The sequence below is a fragment of the Lissotriton helveticus genome, chromosome 3_1, assembly GCF_964261635.1.
Source record: "Lissotriton helveticus chromosome 3_1, aLisHel1.1, whole genome shotgun sequence".
NCBI classification, from domain to species: domain Eukaryota; kingdom Metazoa; phylum Chordata; class Amphibia; order Caudata; family Salamandridae; genus Lissotriton; species Lissotriton helveticus.
The window spans coordinates 674,126,150-674,139,840 of NC_136061.1; the positions used below are offsets into that span (position 1 = coordinate 674,126,150).

Here is a 13,691-nt window from a genome sequence, read left to right on the forward strand (position 1 = left end):
CGCTATGTAAACTACATTTGCATTTGTAATGCCGGAATGCGCCGCAACTGGATCCACAGCTGTATCTCGGAAGGCCTCTTTGTGCTCTTAGAGCTGCACAGGTTTACCCATGTAGTGCCTAGAATCCCATATATCTCGGAAGTCCTGTAAGTGCTCTGAGAGCTGCACAGGTCTACCTATGTAGTGCCTAGAATTCAATATATCTCAGTATAGGCCTTTATGTGCTCTGACAGCTGCACAGGTCCACCCAATCGTCGCCGTTATTCTGCCTTTAGGTCAGATGTTAGCAGAGGTCCCAAAGGGAAAAGAAAGCAACCATTGTCCTGTCTAAGAGTGGCTCAAGAATCTGGTTGCCCTAAACTGCCCCCTCGTCCTATCCGACTCAGTTAAGTCTCTAGGCATCACCCTTGACAAGAACTTTTCAATGGAGGCCCACATCAAAAACTCAGCAAAAAGTGCTCTTATCTCTCTAAAACACCTCAAGAATTTGAAACCTTTTCTTCTCCATGATGACCTCAAGACAGTAGTTCAATCCCTGGTTCTCTCTAAAATTGACTACGCGAACGACATCCTTACAGTGACTCCAAAAGCTCACCTAGCCCCTCTAAGGGCAGTGCTGAACATGGCCGCTCGACTTGTATCTGGAGTAAAAAGATTTGAACACATCACTCCAGCTTTAAACTCCCTCAAATGGCTTCCCATGGAAGGGAGATGTATTTACAAGTTGGCCTGCATCACACACAAAACCCTCCACTCTCCGGCCCCTAACTACCTGAACAACAAACTGATAAGAGCAGGTCAATCCAGAACACGAGAAGCTCCAACTCACTCCTTCTCATTCCGTCGAAAATGAAAAAGAAAACCACCCAATACCGATCGTTTTCTGGCAACGCTCCCAGGATATGGAATGCCCTCCCTGGAGTCCTCAGATGCAACCCTTCCTTCTCCTGCTTCAAAAGGGACCTGAAACTCCATATCCTTAACAAATACTTTCCTGACCAACGTCAACTAACCTAGACTTCAATATCCGAGTTGACTCCCATTGAAGAATTGTTGGTGTACGAACTATGCTAATCACCTTTTTCTTTTTATTGTTTCTCTCCCCCTCCATTGCGCTGTTATCTATTTTTCATGCTGTATTCTTTATCCTTGGTTTGCTTACTTACTGCCAGCCTTCTATGTAATGTAAGGCCCTTATGTTTTTCACAGTATGTATGTAAAGCGCTCTGATACCTACGGGTCTAGCTAGCGCTATATAAAACTTAAAAAAATAAAAAGCACCGGGAAAGGTGGCAGAACGCCGCTTTGCAGCAACTGTTGAAACAGAGTGCTATAAAGTACAGCTTGGGAGAGGAGCGTCAGAGAGGCTGAGCAGCGGGACACAAGCACAACCACTGAAGCCGCGACAGCGGAACACAGAAGATGATGGCATTTTAGACTTGCTGGAATACTCACTTAAGGACATACCAGGAATCTGGTTGAACAAAGTTTGAAAATTAACTTCCATAAAAAAGAGCGTTGAGACTGTAGGTACCTTTTACCTGATAATATTTTGAATCTAGTTAAAACATGCTTTAATCCACGGAGGCATACTACTAAAGGAACTCGAGCAGTTTTCTCAGCGGCAGTGCAGCATTAAAGTCTGACTTGCATTGTTTATGCTGTTCAGTAAATGAAAACGGGGACGGGAGCACTAGCCACAACGGAGAGTGAGAGGGGCGTGCAGGACATGGGAGGAGGTGGGAGGGCGCCCGTATTCATTGCAGCCCTCGCCCGCGTTAAGGCATGAAGCCACTAAAAACAAAGGTACGCACTAAGCAAAACATAAAGGTGAATACGCAAAGATGCACACACGAAAACAAAAATAAATAAATAAACGGGTGCTCTCACTTACACAACATAGGTACTATAAAAAAATGTTTCATTCGGATTAAGCGTAAAGAGATTAGGAAAAAAATTTGTTTACCTCTGTACCGTGTTAATAGAATTCGAACACAAAGAAATTTGAACGAAAGAAGAATAGAAATAAAAGGCCTCGTATTTATTTTCGCATCACGTTTTCACTTGAAGTGAAAGTGCGATGCGAAAATATACACGCGTCTGACTTTGCGAAAGCCGAATGAGAAGAAAAAAGTGTGTACCGACTAATGAAGAAGAGAGTGTCACGCCACCAGTAAACGATCCAATCCTGGTGGACGGGGCCAAAAGTGGACAGGGTGGCAACCAGGAGGGATTAAAATACCTCCAGTGCAATGTCTGGATAGGCTGAGCAGCCTCTGCCTTCCCAGAGACTGCTGGGAGAGCTCTGAGGCAGCCGTCGGAGGCTACGGGGATAAGATGCTTTTAAAAAATTATTATGTTTCCTTCCCCGTCCTACCCCCCACCCCTTGCCCCCCCAACCTGCATGTTGTGGTGGCCACCACTGGTAGCTGCTGTTTATCCACCTATTTGGGAGGCAGGTTATTGGATCCGGATGTGTTTTCACACAGGACTCGGAGACACTTTTGTGACAGCACTCAGAACCAAACATGATAACTGAGTATTAACGTTATTTTGTGGGGTGGTGTCTGTTGTTTGCTTTTTAGTGCTATTTGTATTATCCATATGTCTTTTGCACTTAACTGGCACTAAATTCTACACACTCATTTAATATACTTTATTCACCCCACTACTTCTACCATAGCACAAATCTAAAAGGTCGACATAGGATTGCTCCTATTAATGCAAAAAAAAAAGTTAAGACGTTCAAATGGAAACAAAATGTAATTACTTGAGTGTCTGGAGTTAAACGCAGCATAAACGCGTGGCATGTGAAACACTATCTTTTGACCTCATTTCTTTCTATAGCAGGTGATACAGCTACCAATCCGGATGCAATATATGGAACAAACCAAAACGAAAATGTACATCTAAGAAATCTGCGAGAAGTACCTGTACAAGAAAGAAATGATTGCATCAACACAGGTGAGAAATTGGCGAGTTGCTTACACTGTTATACAGCCAAATCCCGGGCACTCACAGATGGGAGTACTTAGAACAATTCACTACATGTAAGTCCATAATAAAAGTCCATTAAAGAAGTTTGCAGAGGAGTTGTCTCTAGTTTCTTTTATTTTCCTTTAAGTTGACAATCATAGAGCAACCAGCCGACACGTGTTTCGTCAGGGTTGGATGGAACCCTTACTCTTCAGGGCTATGCTAGTGTATGCAACGTAGTGTAAATGAAATGCCAGTGATAATTCCAACCCGGCACGTCTGTAATGACGGGTATATATGGCAACGCCAAATCTGTGGGGAAATCTGTGCTGGTGTGAACAGTGATATCTGGATCCACGGGTGCGGGATACGTATAGTAATGGGGCATTACCATTTTCTGTGAGGCGAGGCACGGAGGATGTTCCACGTACTTATCCACACACGCAGACATATCAGTGTCGGCGTTATAACACTTCCCTCACTCACGTGTATCTGACGTGATTGCCGGGGATTCCGGTTCACTTTGTACCCAAACCTTTAACTTTGAATACGCATACATGTGCGTTACTGTGGCCATATACGTATCCCGCACCCGTGGATCCAGATATCACTACAAACTTGGCGTCGCCATATTCACCCGACATTACAGACGTGCCGGGTTGGAATTATCCCCGGCATTTCGATTACACCACCCTGTTCACACCAGCACAGATATCCCCACAGATTTGGTGTTGCCATATATACCCGTCATTACAGACGTGCCAGGTTGGAATTATCACCGGCATTTCGTTTACACTACGTTGCTTACACTAGCTCAGCCCTGAAGAGTCAGGGATCCATCCAACCCTGACGAAACACGTGTCGTACGGTTGCTCTATGATTGTCAACTTAAAGGAAATTAAAAGAGACTTGAGACAACTCCTCTGCGAATTTCTTTAACGGACTTTTATTATGGACTTACATGTAGTGAATTGTTCTAATTACTCCCATCTGTGAGTGCCCTGGATTTGGTTGTACGATAGTGCTGTGGGATTTGCACACACATACATAGGGGTTACAGGGGTCTCCCCTACCTGGCTAGCACCACACCCATACTTAACGTCATTTACAATCTTATTCACACACACGCAAATACAGTTGAGTGCCACAACCTCCTACCTACTGAAAACCCTCTCTTGTGACTTGACTGCTTGCACTGTTACGATTGAAGACGAGATAAAATACTATTAAGTAAAACAATTTGTGATGGTAATTATATGGCAGCAGTGCACCTAGAAGAACATCACCTATTAATTAGAACCTCGGATAATAAATTGTGTAATAACAATTGTATTCAAGAAGAGTTACAAGTTTGTTGAAATTGAGAGTGCAATTGATTAGTTTTACTTTGACTTAAAGTGCATAAGTGCTGAGGGTCCCTCTCCCCCAGAGGTGCTGAGCCCTTTCTTTTTTTAATTTAGACCAGTTTGTGGTTATTCCTACATAACCTTTTTCCAAAGTGATATCCAGTCTAAATGTACATCAGTCTTTTTTCAATAATGTTGAGTATTGTAAAGGTGTCTGGAGTTCGTGATTTCCCTTGGAGGGGTTAAGTAATAGCCATAATGTGGTAAACGTTTGTCTTTTTACCAAATATGGAAAATAAAATAGTTTTTTCCCCTCAAAATGGCATCAACAAAAAGAGTGAAAAAATGAAGTTTCTACATGCTTGCAATTTGTAACAGAAAGAGGCATGAGAATGCTGAAATCGAAAACCAGTGAAAGTAAATAAGGAAAAAGAGAAACGGGCACCATGGTTTTCATCTGTGAACTTTTGCTCTGAAGGCCAAAGTATAAAAGTAATATACTGTTATGTTCACCAGACTCTTGCAGTCATGAACATATATGGGTTAAGACATTGCCCAAAGTCCTTCAATACCTACAGCCAAAAACTGAACTATTGCTTGTAATGTTTTTCCATGTGCAACTATCATGCATCACTACCTAAAGAAAAAATGGTGAATAAAAATTGTGTATAATGGAAAGTTATGTATTTTGAAATTTACCCAAGAGTGAATTTAGAGTTGGAGGTTAAATCACTTAAAGGTTTTGTTTACTCATAGAGCCAAATGCCTTTGAATGTGTTTTTTAAAAATATATGTTTTGTGCACATTGACTTGTAATTTGAAGCCAAAAGTATAGAGAAATGTATTTGATAGTAACAAATATCCTGCCATTCTGCATTTCTGCACTTTTGTCTGATAAGCATGGTACCCCAACTGTATAGGTCGGTCTACACACAGGACGGAAGAGGCCCAATATTATGATTATGTGCAATAGGGAAACGGAGTTTGGCCAAGGCGACTTTTGTGGTGGTTGTTGCCTCTTTATTTTGGACTAGATGCTGGCAGCACCCAAAGAAACCTAACAGTCCCAGACATTTCTGAAAACTAGAGACCTCAAGGAGTTCAGGGTGATGTGGCTTGCCTGCAACCTGCTACTTTGCCATAGCCAAACTGCTGCGAGAACATCAAACTTTATATGAAATCACAGAAAAATCTGACATTTCTGTAAGGGAAAGTTCAGGAATCTGTGGGGAACAACAAATACCTGCCGCCCGGCATAACACAATGTATCCCAGTACAAATAATAACCCTCTTGTATGAGTAGGCTTATCATCAGCCGCAGTATTCGGTTCTGAGGTCAGTAAGCAGCCATGTAACACTTCGACCCTGGGCTTTTGTGAAAAGTGAAGATCCAGGAAAATCTAGGGTTTTATGGCTTTCAGAGACTTGCAAATAAGCTAAAAGGGACCTCCTGCTTTGATGCGGTTCCTAGGGCAGTTAAAAGACTAAAAATAGCAAAGAAATACCCTGGCAACTTCTGAATTCCAACATCCGTTCAAACATACATATTGTCTCAGAAATGCATGGCCAGAACTTGTCTTATCGTTCACATATATATCTTTTTATTGTACCTTCGTAAAGGTGAATGATGTTTTAATTTGAAGATTTCAGTATTTTGAGACTTGCAATAGTGATGTTTAAGAAATCTTGTTTGTTCAACTGGAAGGAATGTCATGATGTTGGACTTTTACGAAGTTGCAATAAAAAGATATATACGTTAATAATAAGACACCATTTCTGGCCAATGCCTTTCTGAGACAATATGTATGTTTGAATGGATGTTGGAATTCTGAGGTTGTTGGGGTATTTCTTTGCTATTTGCTGAGACCTGCGAACATAACTATGCCTGGACAAAAATGTATGTATTGTGGGGGCGAAGCCCGCTGGTTTTTGGTGTTGCAGCAGATGGTATTATTTTCTAAACGTGTGGATTGATGGACATGTTGACATCTGACCAGGATATGGGATGGGTGGTTCAGGGAGTAGATTGATGCAATCTTGCTGTGCTTCAACAGTGGAACACAGTTTTCAAGACAGAGCCTTTAACACCCCCTTTGTCCTCCAGTTGGGCCAACTTTTCAAACGGTCAGGTAGGTGTACCTCAGGGCAGGGGAATTTTGACTTTAGTCTTTAGAGCCACCTTATAGAAAACAATCTATGCCTCCTTCCTCAAAATGACAAACCCTAGAAAATATTTTAAGTGTTTCATGACTACTACTGCATACATAGCTTGTTGAAATCCAAGTGATTTGTTTAGGGCTAAAGTCTAACACAGCACATCAAATATGATATTTAGATACTTCAGTATGCACTCAGGCCATCCGAGGTTGCCTCTTCTGGTCCGGTCCAAAGTGATCATTAACCCCCTTGAGGGGTCCTTACCTACTCTGAGAAGTTCTTAGCTGCCCCTTGCATTCACTCAGGAAACTCTCACAAACACTCAACCTCCCCCTCAAAGCTCCTCTACTGTTTATGACTCAATGGTTAGAGCGGCAGACCCTGATGCAGAGGTCTAGCCCGGGACCAGGGTTCAATTCCCCGCCTCGGCGGGTCTTGGGCTCAAAATTCCACGGACCTGATAATTCTCGCCTCGGTGCCTATTCCAATCATGGAGTCCCACTCTGCAACTCTGGGCAATAGCTTGCTTAATCTCCACAACGGCCCCCACAACGCTAAGGATGCCTGGCCTCCACCTTGGGGGTTCCCAGGAGTGGACACCTCACAGGGAAAGCCAGGATGGGTTCCACAGCGGTATTCGTACAAGCGCCTTGAGACCCTTGCGGGTGAGTAGTGCGCTATACAAGTATCAATTTACAATTTACATTTACTATCACCCAACTGAGGAGAGCTTCACTGCTCCCATATTTGCTCACTTAGTGCATCAGAGATCTACAACCCCTCCTCAGTTTCATTTGTATCCGTATGATCCCCTCACTAGCTCCAGCAAGCCAATTATCTGCCCATCTCAGCCCGCATGACGTAGTTTCTTGTGCTTCCATGTGCTACCCAGCCCACCGAGTTCTCAGACACCAGAACTGACAGTGCAGCTCAACACTTCACTAATCTGCAGTGCCAATTGGACCGCCTTGTTTCACAAAAATTCAAGAGTATAACCCTACTCCAGGGAAAAGAAGTTTAACTTTTGCAGGAACCTTGTTCAAATAAACTTGTTACAACAATTTTGAATTTTAGTAACCATAATAATGGTCCTTCTGTGCAGAACTGAGTGTTACCAGCAGGTTGGAAGTTCAAATCCTTGTAAAATAGGCCAGTGCACAGATCCTGCAAGACACTAGTTCTAGTCATGGAAAGAAAGATCAGTGGGTTATGCATCCGGGGCATCTGCATGGGACCAACTAGTCATAAGTTCGAATTCTAACAGGACTTAATTCCATGGACGGTAAATTAACGGTATGGAGTTGAGTGGCCATATTATTAATTGCAACAAAATTGTTGTTTGGTGCACTTGCTTAAAGTATACATATATACTTTAAATATATTGAATAGACCTGCTTCATTTAGCCTGTGGTTAGTGGAGATGTTACTAAATGTCTGTTTTCCCCTTGTTCTTTTGATATCAAACAAAATGTCTGCACTTTTTCTTGGTAAGTGATTTCCCTTTACTAGGGGAGCTCTTAAAATATTTTTCACAACTCTGATGTATTGGGCAGTGTATGAAGTGACAAGGTCATATTTTTACTTGATGACCTGCTGACTTGTGGGTCACAGCTGGTATAACCTTGACATCTCTGGAATACGTAAGGACTGCAGTCTAGAGAGGGGTGGAGTGGTGCTTTTGCTTTTGTTTTGTTAACTTCAGCTCCGTTTATCAACACAAAGCAGAGTTTGTAGCATCTGCATCAACATTGCAGGAATGTGAACACCGGTTCTTTTTTTTAGGTCTCGCGTGGGTGTGGCAGCAAAGCTGCCCTGCCCTCGGAGAGATCTTGTAAACAAAAAGGGAGCCTAAGCCCCGCCCCTCCTTTCTATTGGGTAGCGTCAGCGTTCATGGTAAACGCTGGCTTCCCATTAGAAAGGAGGGTTTTCCGTTGCCGTCCTGTCCGTTTTCGGAACAGCCCCTCCGGACATGGTAGCCTGCATTACGGCCGTTGAGACGAAGTTTCTTCTCTGAAGCTTCGCGTCTCGCTGCCTTGTTAGGTCTCGCTAGTTTAAGTAGGAAGCAGCTGCAAAGTGCTGCATGGCCACTCGCTACCGTTATTGCATTTCATATGCATTTTTTAAAACTTTTTAATTCTCCATTAGGAACGTGTATTGTAACACTTGCATGGTCCGCGTTTATTTAGGTGCCACGTCTATTTATTGTTCCAGTCCGACCCCGGGTGTCACCGTCCTGGAGGGTTTGCCCGTGTGACTCCGCGCCACATACAGCAGGTCACATGACTGGCAGTCCGTGCCTGGCGCAGCCACAGACCGTCGGAAACAGCAGTGTGCGTGAGGCAGGTGTGTCTGTCTGGGGGATATACAGCAGCGTTTATTTATTTTATGTATTTATTTTATGCGTTTTTATAGCGGACTTTACCCGAAGGTGTCATAGCGCTTCACAAAAGGAAAAGTGTGTGTGAGGGAGAGAGACAGAAGCCTCCGTTTCTGTATGGGTAACGGAGAGAGGCAGCTGGGTATGCCTGAGGGAGTGTGTGTGTGCGAGGGAAAGATTAGTGTGTGAGTGTGACATCGCTGTATATCTCAGGGAGAGGGACAGCAGAGTGAGCGTGACAGCAGAGTGAGCGTGACAGCAGAGTGAGCGTGACCGCAGAGTGAGCGTGACCGCAGAGTGAGAGTGACAGCAGAGTGAGAGTGACAGCAGAGTGAGAGAGACAGCAGAGTGAGAGTCACAGCAGAGTGAGATGCGCGTGCCACCTCCGGTCTCCCTTCAGCAGAGAAACCGGCGGCATAGCGCACGCACCGCGCACTTTCCCTCCCTCCCCTTCAAGAACCCGGACTTTCCACGGCCAAGACTTGCATCTGCTCTTTTTGTTTTACTTGCTTTATTATGACGTCTTTTTTAACGTCTTACAGCAAACTCTGAATTCTCGAATATAAATAAACGAATCAGGGCTGCTGAGCTCTTCACACATGGACGTGTGAAAGTTGAGCGAGTTATTTGCTGGAGTGGCAGGGTGTTTTATGTCCTGCTGGCATGTAACGGGTAGGCCAATGCTTCATTTGCATCAGAAATAAACATATGTTTTTTTTTTGTTATCTTAGATGCGGCCTAACGAAGGGCACTCATTTGAAAACGTTTCTTCTGAGAACCGTGCGGCTGTTAGACTGTCCTCTGCTCCTTAAAGGCAGGACCAATCACCATCTCCTGCAATCGTTTGTTTTCAGTCTTTGCTTCTGCTCTTGGTGACACCCAGATGGAAGTTTTCGTTGATGGATTGGGGATGGAGATTTTATAATCTGATAACCAACCGTACGGCACAATTCAGCAAGTAACAAACAAACGTCATGGATTTACTTTTTTGTGTGCTGGTTTCTTTACTGCGAAATTAACCGCTTTAAATGAGCACTGGTTACAATCCAAAAGTTAACGTTGGTTTTTATACACGAGGGGATTGGTACGTCTTGTCGAGCTTTGCTTCACCCCTTGTTCACTAGAACTAGCGGTGTGCTCCTCTGCACAAGCAGAGAGTCCACCTGCTCTGCCCTTCCCCCTCAAAACGGGCACCCGCAGCAGATGTGCGAGTGCCGCCGGTCCTGAGCAGACCTCGCTCGTTGGTTTATACTCCTGGTTCGGTTTCCTTCACCAAATATATTGGTGCAAAGGCTTGTGTTTCATCATAACCAAAGCCCCCTTCCCGGTGTGTTAGATTAATCCTTCCAACCACAGGTATTTTGGTCCATGACGTGGGAAGCTAAATGAAGCAACGCTGGCACTTGCAGAAAAGTGTAGCTTAGAAAACCTATGACTGAAAGCGCAATTAGTTTTATATTGATCAAATAAAGTAATTGGGTTTTTATAAGTTATTGAATGAAGCATATTATAGTCTATTAAGGGTCTATTGCTGCTGTCTTTATTACTACTAGCAATGCTTACCCTGTACAGCCCAGTGACGTGCTTCAGGAGCGGCCTTAGGCATGTGCAAGCTGTGCACCTGCACAGGGCCACCAAACCCCAGGGGCCACCACACCAAAATATATCCTTAATATAATAATCCTCTGAGGATGGATACATATTTGCGTGGCGGCCCCGGGCAGGGATTTGGCGTCCTCCGGCTCTGTTCCACTTCCAAACACCCTGACCCCCCCTCTTCACTGGCCTCCGCGCTCCGCCCCACCCAGACCCCCTCTTCCGGGCCCCCTACCTACGCTCCCTGCCCAGGGCCGCCATGAGCCTAGAGCCACCCCTGCGTGCTTTATGCTGTGCACGGCATTACACACACTTTTTAAATCCAGCTCAGTTTATGCCGGAGTTTAAGTGATTCATTTTACTGTCCTTGCTAAGACACTTTATGCACCAGGATGAGCATCAGTGCATTCTATTTTTACACAGTTGTAAGGGACAATGGGCGCACGATAGGTTAACGTCTGCTGCAGGAAAGAACCCCTTGCAGTTCTGCTCTTAGACCCAGTCTTTCCCTCACATAGCCACCCTCCTGCACAGCATCCATGGCCCCCCTCGGTGAGTGCCAGCAGGGGAGCACCAGAGATCGGGGCTCCGACTTTCCACCTGGTACCCGGTTTGTGCCAGACTAGGGTGCCCTGGGTGACTTGGAGAGGACCGGGAGGCCTCAGCACCTTGCTGCTTTAATCCTAGCCACAGGATGGGTCGTGTTGACAGTGGCGAGTCGTCGTTTCTGGCTTTGGCGGGTGCCTGTTTTTACAGCGCTGCAAAAACTCGTCGCTCTTCATATAGGAACAATTCTAAATAGCCAGTTGACTGTTATGGAACAGTTCATTTATTGCGGTAGTCGTTGTCCCTCGGGAAGACTATTCTAATCAGGCACTATTTAAGATTGCTTCCAGGTATAACCTCTGGTTTCCCACGCCTAGCAGCCTCTGTATTGCAGTGCCCATCATGCGCCATTGGCGCCGACCAGTATATCCCACAACATGAGAGGGTTCATCTGTCTAAGCCCTATGTATGTATGCTCGACCCCAGAACATTACTATTTCCAAACATAACCTCTTACTGCCTTGGAGCTCACTGCACTTATGGACTCAAGCCTCCCACGTGATTGATTGGGAGAATTATGAGGCAGGATTGATTAAATTATATGTCAAGAAAAGACCAATCGTGCAACACATCTGACTACAGTATTACTGCTTTCTTTTGTCTCTTTCACATGTTAAAGCTGTCTGGGCAAAATAGCTTCTTCATCAGAAGCAGTTTAAGATCTAAATGCAGCAATAGTCAGTTGACATATGCAAAGAGCCTTCCAATGCATGGTAACGGGTGTTGCTGCATTTTTAGTAACCTTTGATCCGTTTGAGATTTGTTTTTTTTAAAACAAGCATTTGCAATGCAATAGGTCTCGTAGTTGTGAGAGTTTGAGCTATTGGCATTGTAAATGGCAATGCCTTTTATTTGCGTGTTGGTGTTTAAAACATAACTAAAGGGCATTGTCATTTACAATGCCAATAGCTTAAACTCTCACAAATGCGAGACCTATTGCATTGCAAATGCTTGTTTTATTTTAGGCCTTGCAACTCCTGCACTCGCCCACCGGCATTCCCTACTGATTGAAGACAAAGTCGCTCTCCATATCTAGAGGACCAAGAGTAAGAAGTTGCTGCTGCCACTAACAAGAATGGTATCTTAAAACATAGATTTTTGTTGTAATTAACTTAATCTAGAACTGCTTTTTGATTAACTTGCCTATGAATGATAGATTAGTCAACTGGCGATAACCAAAGGGGTCATCTTTTAATTTCAGTAGAAGTGGTAGAATCTGTCCAATTTTCTTACTTGTGATAAAAGAAAACCATTTGCTGTGTTAAGGAGATGTGTGGCTGTCTCCAGCGAGGGTTTCATGGTTGAAGAGGGATGATTATGATTATGCATGAGGTGGCATGGGCAGTTTTTGGAGGCCTCTAAGAGTTAGTGAGTTGAAAGCTGTCCAGTGTGGTGAGGTGTGAAGACTGGATCAGCAGTACTGTGAATGTGTACAACTGATGTCAGTATGCTGGCAGGATTGTTAGTTTTGGTATGAAGAACCTATTGTTTGCTTTCCACGTCTTGAAATGATGTGGAATTTGGCTGTCTCAATCAGGTGTTGCAGCTTTGAAGACAGCTCTCCTTACATGTGAATTATCATGGATGGCAAATGAGTAGTTGTTATTTATTAGCTGATTATACAAGGTTTCTACTAATGGAGCTAACAATGTTTCGTTTTGTAAGATCTTCTTGGAGCCAAGTTTTTCACCATAATGTTTATTGTCTGAGATTGCATCATATGGTGTCTGCAGGTTCTTGAGAGTGCTTCAGTGCAGGCTAACTTCTGGTTTCCAGATGCTTGTTTACAAGGGTGTGCATGTAAATTTTGCCTTTTAATGTGAAGTAGTCCTGTGCACCTAGTTGTGAGTTGACATTGGAGATTAGATCTGAGGAAGAAGCCACTGTGATTAGGTTTTGAAGGAGCAGTTCAATGGGAAAGTTTACGTTTTTGGTTCTAGAAAGAGAAAGTGCAACCGTGAAAGTGGCCTCACAAAGTAATTGACTTAGGAGGTGTAATATTATCCGTGGGGAAAGGAAACACCTTTAATGGGAATGACGGATGATCGTTTGCACACGACCGCAATCAGGCTTCCAAAGATCTTAATCACCAGTCAAACATACACGTAGGTTTTTAGGTACCTTCAAAAAACACCTACGAGCAGGAATCTCCATAAGAGGTTGAGGTTAGCTGTAGATCTGTCAGATTTGTAAGATCGCCTTCCGAGGTACACCCCTTTCTTGTCAATGAGACCAACATCATTTAGATATCATGGATAATTTTATTGTTACTGGGGTGAAATGCTGTAGATGAGTGTAAGATGATTATTGCACAGATACCACCTGATTCACTTGTTGCACTTAGGCTGTCAGTCAAAGTCTCCAGTACATAGCCCTTTCCAGCTCTGGTCATAACCCAGCCTGGTTCTCATAGAGCACAATTTGTGCTTCAATAATTATTTTTTGTTTTGCTACAGCATTTTTCTAATAATTCGTCCATTCCATTCGATAACTTTATTTCGGCCTCAAGGACTATAAAAGTGCATAGTCATAAAAACACCAAAAATATGTACAGTTGAATACAGGATAATACGTAACTTTACAATTAATTCATCCATCTATTATAGCAAAACTGTACTTTCAAAAACATACTG

At 43.7% G+C, this 13,691-nt stretch overlaps 1 pseudogene across 1 annotated transcript in view; it reads left to right on the plus strand.

Moving 5' to 3' along the window:
• The window catches only part of LOC144822858 (uncharacterized), a 114,941-nt pseudogene that overhangs the window by 40,135 nt on the left and 61,115 nt on the right, over window positions 1-13,691 (plus strand). Inside the window, exon 4 of the transcript XR_013608710.1 lies at window positions 2,848-2,964. The product of XR_013608710.1 is annotated as an uncharacterized LOC144822858 (transcript). The remainder of the gene's footprint in view (window positions 1-2,847; window positions 2,965-13,691) is intronic.